Source organism: Anolis carolinensis, chromosome 1, assembly GCF_035594765.1.
Source record: "Anolis carolinensis isolate JA03-04 chromosome 1, rAnoCar3.1.pri, whole genome shotgun sequence".
NCBI classification, from domain to species: Eukaryota; Metazoa; Chordata; class Lepidosauria; order Squamata; family Dactyloidae; genus Anolis; species Anolis carolinensis.
The window spans coordinates 257,331,656-257,338,351 of NC_085841.1; positions in this window are offsets into that span (position 1 = coordinate 257,331,656).

Below are 6,696 nucleotides of genomic sequence, written 5' to 3' on the forward strand. Positions count from 1 at the left end.
CCCTTGTGTTACTTCAAACCCAAGAGGCAGAAGGGATTCACCTTGCTTGGGTTGGGGTTGGTGGGCTTTTGCTGTTCTGTCTCAGGCAGTGAGGTTTATTGGGCTATTGCATGCTTCTTTACAAAGCTATGCTGATCAGTCACTGACTGCACTTTGATGCAGCTCAGAATTGCACAGGCCTTTTGGGCTGCTGCATCATATTGTTGACTCATGTTTAATTTGAGGTCTACTGAAACCCCTGGATCCTTTTCAAATCTACTTCTTTCAGTTCATCTACTTCACTGACATGGAAATCACCTTTGACCCACACTGCACTAACCAACCTGAACCACAGTACAAGAAGGATAATGCAGGTTCCTAATATTGGTCAGTTGCTGATTTGACATGGTGTATGACGTTGTTTCCCAATTAGATACTGAGTAAAGGGAGAACTGAAATGCTAGTCATCCAATTAAAAAAAGGATTTTTGGAGAAAGAACAGCATGTTTTCCGCCCACTACGATGAGCAAAGCTATCGACAAGAGTAGGATTCAGCATTTAACATTGGATTTTATGATGATATTCTGTCTAGCAGCATGTATATTTTTAGGCAGAGTGGTGCTGTATAATGTTACTTTCAAAAAAGCAAAAAAACAACAACACATTTTTCTTGACAAAGAGCAACTAATGGAACCTCAAACTGTTTTCCATTACAGTAAAGTACTTTCTATGAAATATTAGCTAATTGTCTGCTAAACTCAATCTGAATCCAGCATTTAACTTTAATGACTGGAGACATTCAAACAAATTGTTACTCGTCGGGAACCATTTGTACTGACTAACCCATTAGCTGACTGCACTTTTGCTTGCCTTTAGCTTCTGAAAGCTGTGTTTTTGAGCCAAGCTGAAATCCCACTGGACCGGCTTTGATCATGTGTCTGTGCACATATATGAGATTGGTTTATCTTATTTTTATGGCCAGGTTTTTTTGTGTATCAGTCTTTTAGTCAAACAATCAAACAAAAAGCCCTGTATCACCTTTTCCACAGCTTATTGTGAGGACTGTATCTTAACTTTATAAAAAAAGGAAACATCCCTTCTCTAAGTAGAGTAGCAAAATGTGAGAGCTTATTCTGTCCTGGGATAACATAAAATAAGCACCAGCCTGAATTTAAATGAGATATTCTAGGTGTTGAATCTTATTCCCCAAATAGATTTACCAACTTGAATAGCTCTGGCTTAAACCTGGAGATGACTTAACTGCATCACTGACATAGAAACCACTACTTTCAATCGTAGCTTTCTATTTAAATATCAATCCCACTTGGGTAGTCTTTTCCTCTTTGGCTGTGGCTTTCAAAATACTGCAGATAATGTATCTAATGGCTACACATTGTCACCAGGGGATAACAATGCTTCTTTGTTATTTGCCTTCATGTGACTTCCAGTACATGTCAATCCTAGCATAAAAATTTCTATGATTTATTTGGAGGAGGTTTGTCAATGTCTTCCTCTTGGGTTGAGGAGGGTGTGACTCATGGGATGGGCAAAGCATATGGGTGTCCTGTTAACAATCCGTCTCCTCTCTATTATTGTTTTATATCTTATTATTAATAGGCAAGACCAACCAATAGCTCCAAATTCTGCAATGTTCCTATCACCTACCTTAATGCAATAGGTCCATTCCAATTTTGGCCTGGCGTGCCAGCAATAAAATGGTATCAGGAAGTCAGATTCTCCTCCTCTTCTTTCTACAAAACTGTCCGTTTTCCATATATATTCATATTTGCCTTTTTTCAAGTTAGAATTACAAAATATCTCTAAAATAAAAATAAAATATGGAACAGCAATAGTGGGAAAGGGTGGGGTTATGTGGGTATTCAGAAGTATGATTACAGGATCATGAATTGTTGGAATGGCACAAATTCATGATTGGAGAGAGGTGTTCAACCTGTTATGTATCGATTGTTAGTGATAGCACAGCTACAGCAGGTTTGTAGTGTATTTCATCACATTGCGATTCATTCCATCCCTGACATGAGCAGCCAGTGAGCTATAATAGTAGTGGGTTAAGCTTTTAAGAAGCTTTGGTTTGTTTTTAATGACTGATGCTTTGTGTGTGTGTTTATTTAAAAACCAGCCTTATCAAATGCAATGTTTGACTGCGTATTTCATGACAAGATCATATTAATATGTGGTGCTTCAGTTAAAGGGCACTGAAATTGGACCTAGTATTTGCAGGTCCATTTCTCCTCCATGATAATGTAAAGTCATTTTCTATTGCTTTTGTATGGCACTTGGACAACTTTGGTGATGTGTTCAAATCTGGACATTTGTTAGTCTGGTTTCAGACCAAGTCACCATAATGAACTGACCTTAATTGCTCTGATTGATGACTTACTCTGGGGTGGAGGGAGAGACAGAAGTGTTTATCTTTCTGGATCTCTCAGCTGCTTTTGACATCATTGGTCATGGTATTTTTTTGACCTGGCTTTGTGGAACAGGAGCAGCAGGTTTTGTTCTGCAGTGACTACATTTGGCTCTGGAAGGCTGGTTCCAGATGATTGGTTCCCGAGGACTGGAGGGTTCCTATTAAGCCCCGTGGCTATTAAGACATTTTACTCCTCGTCCTCTTCAATATCTACATGAAGCTGCTAGGGGAGGCGGTAAAGGGGTTGGAGGGGAGTGTCATCAGTATGCATTCCAACCATGAGTTGTTCTGCTTTTAAACCAGAGTATGTTAATGGGGGTGGGGTGGGGGCATCATGATGCAGTGGTTTGAGGATTGAACTCTGAAGACCAGGGTCTGAAGCTTCACAAAGACACGAAACCCCGCTGTGTGACCTTAGACAACTCACACTCTTTCAGTCTCAGAGGATGGCAAAGGGAAACACCCCCTCTGAACAAATTGAATCCTGTGATAGGTCACTTTAGGTTATCATGAGTTGAAAACAACTTAAAGGTGTGCAATAACAAAAACAATTTTAAAAATAGGCATAACACACTGTTCAGGGCTATAGCTGAGTTCATTGTTACCACTGGTGTGACCTTTACTGCTCTGTCTCAGCTACTGAGTCTTCTTGAACAATGTTCTTTCCTTGTTTTTTTGGCAAGGCAGGACACAAATGTAAGATAAATGTCAACTATTTTTGTGGTTGCTATGAGAATGTTGAATTAAAGACAATCATGAATCACATTTATATTCCTTAGGGATCGTTTGGACTTGGATTAGGCTTTAGACTATGGGTAAAGTTCTGAGGCTACTTGTGGTCCTTCAGGGCTGTGTTTGTGGCTCTCAAAAACAGCACAATCCCCAAATCAACCCTTTAATTTGCTTTATTTGTATCGGTGGCATCTCAGTACATAGAATTTGGAGGGCTGTATGCTGCTGGGGCACTGCATTATAGATGTACATATTAAATGGAGCTAAGCTTCCCCTAGAGTCCAAGCTGCTACAGAGCTGCTATCAAAGCTTCTCGCTGCCCCTCATCCTTGGTATCTTTGTGGAAACAGATTTGGGTCGGGAATCATGCTGGTAGGATAGCTGCTATGCTCCATCCTGCTCTTGACAATACCATTAGGCACCTGATAGAAACATGACAGATTTCCAAAGGATTCAAATTGTCAACTACCAGATTTTGAAGGTCCAGATGTTTTGAAACAATCAGTTTTATCTTATCCATTATTTCTAATTAAGCAGTGGCATTACACTCCCATAATAACTTATTGCATCATTTCCACAATGAAGCTATTCTATCATTAAGGATTCAGGTTGGAGGCCCGGTGGCGAAGTGCGTTAAAACACTGAGCTGGAGAGTGAAAGGTCCCAAGTTCAAACCCCGGGAGTGGCATGAGCGGCCGCTGTTAGCTTCAGCTCCTGCCAACCTAGCAGTTCGAAAACATGCCAATGTGAGTAGATCAATGTGAGTAGCTCCGGCGGGAAGGAAACGGCGCTCCATGCAGTCATGCCGGCCACATGACCTTGGAGGTGTCTATGGACAACGCCGGCTCTTCGGCTTAGGAATGGAGATGAGCACCAACCCCCAGAGTCAGACATGACTGGACTTAACGTCAGGGGGAAACCTTTACCTAAGATTCAGGTTGCCAATCTGGTTGGCTTTTTTTATTTTTATTTTTTGCATGGAATGGAGAAGCTGCCATCTTAGGCAGCAAAATACTTTAAGCCAGACCCAATTCGATTTCAGTTGTGGTGACAAACACCAGTATGGTCTAGTGTTATATTAGAGGCAAGACGGAGATGCAATGTCAAATTCCAACTCAGCCTTAAGACTCATTAGGAAGCTTTGAGTCTGTCTCTATTTTTCTCACTTTACTTTGAATGTGCATGTATGTCCGAACGCATCTCCCTCTATGAACCACCGCGGAGATTGAGATCTTCTGGGGAGGCCCTGCTCTCAGTCCCACCACCGTCATAGGCAGGATTGGTGGGGATGAGAGACAGGGCCTTCTCAGTGATTGCCCCCTGGCTATGGAACTCCCTCCCTGGTAAGATTAGATCAACCCCCTCCCTCCTGTCCTTTAGACCAGGCTGTGGGACCAAGCCTTTGGGGCAGTGCAATAACGGCAGGAATAGGAAATTTCACCCTGCTGACTGGAACAGTGCAGCTGTCTTGCAATGGTTTTAAATAATGATTTTAATGTGAAGATAACTGATTATAGTGTTTATGTATATTTATGGTTTATTTTATGCTCTGGCATTGAATGTTTGACGTATATATGTTGTGTTCCACCTTGAGTCCCCTTCGGGGTGAGAAGGGCAGAATATAAATGTTTTAAATAAATTAAATAAATAAATATGTGTCATCAAATTACCTGGTAACTTAAGGTTACCCCATGTACTGTATTTCACAACATTTTCTTAGACAAGCAATACTCAGAGGTGACTCAGCCTTTTATTTCAGCTGAAATATAGCTTATAGCACTTAGTATCTATCAGCAGTGTTCCATCCAAGTACGAACTAGGGGTTGTCCAATTTAGCTACCAAGGTCCGATAGGATTGAGTTCCTTTAAGGTAGTTAGGCCTCCCTCTGTCTAACCAAAGATACGTTGTATGGATAAAGAGGGATAAGAATGATACTATGTATGATATACGGATATACTCTCAGGGCAGGTCTAGACCTTGAAGTTTAGCCTAGTGTAAATATGTCCTGGAGCAGCCCTAAATGCAGCATGTTCATAATCTGGGGGGTCATTGTTCATATGGCTGAAGAGTGCATCCACTCCACTCTGGTGACATACATCTCACCTTCTTTATGTCATCTCAGGAGTTGTTCGTAACTGATCACAGTGCTCTGAATGAACACCTGCCTGCCACGGGCATTTCTGCTGACATCAGAATGGCATGCCTATGCAACCCCGCCTTCTTCCTGGTCATGCAAGTGCCCCATTCTTACATTGTGATGTGACCCCGAAGAAGGAAGAGAGATACATTACTCCTTCATGCATGTAATGCTGGCAGCCTGTTCTGGTGCCATGTGAGCTCCTGCCTGTGATGGGTTGGAACTCACATGGAGCTCCATGACTAGCTACATCTAGCCAGTAGCTAGGGTATGCTGATGCTCCATCCCCTTTCCTTGTATTGATGAGCACAGGGAAAGGGGGATATGATGTGATCCAGCTATCCAGGCTGCCCTGGAGTTTCCAGTAAATTCCAGAGTATACCCTGACTTTGCCCAAAGTGGGGCAAAAATGAAGTTAAAGAAGAAAAAAAACCTCTCGGATACTGACCAGATATAGCCATGTGTCCTGGATGCAACCAGTCTTCCATTTAGGACAGAAGTCCCCAAACTATGGCCTGCAGACCGCATGCAGCTCCTTGAAGCCATTTATCTGGCCCCCATAGCGGCGGATCCCTCCTCCTCCGCTGAGGAAGGCACATGCGGCGCGAAGGCGAAAGAGGGAAAGGCGTGCGCCTTTTCCTCCTCCCTTGCCCTGCGCACACCTTTCTCACCCCTGCCAAGGAAGGCACGCACGGGGCGAAGGAGGAGGGAAAGGTGTGCGCTTTTGGTGCACAAAGACAGAAGGGGGTTGGACTAAATGGCCCAAGGGATCTCTTCCAGCCCTCTTTATTATTTTTATGATTGTGATGATGATGATGATTAACATTGAGGCTGTATTTGTCCCCGTTTTGTTTTTACTTCAAAATAAGATATGTACAGTGTACACAGGAATTTGTTCATAGTTTTTTTTTTAACCTATAGTCCAGCCCTCCAATGGTCTGAGGGACCATTAACTGGCCCCCTGTTTAAAAGGTTTGGGGATCCCTGATTTAGGAGGTAAATCAACATTGGTTGATATGTTTTCTGCCTAAGTCGACAACCCTTAGAGCAGTTATTCAATAAATGAAATGTAATATCAAGGAATAATAATTCAGGATATATTTATGTTGCCATGGAGAAAATCCTGGAAGCTTTCCCATATGTATTATGTTCCAGGAGAGTTTTGAGGCAACTTTCCCAGTACCTCATGTTCCTATTTCTCTGAGAAATACCCATCTGTGCAACCTGCGGATGTGACATATGCTGTCATGGTGATTTCACCAGCCTCCATCTACAGGGAAGAAAATAATTTCCTCTATCATTCCATGGTGATGTGTGTTCCAGATTCTCCCGCTCTGCCAGCTGAGAAAGCCATTCTGTCAAGAGCAGAATTGGACTGTTAGCAGGGTAGGTATGAACCCCCCTTCTAAATACCCA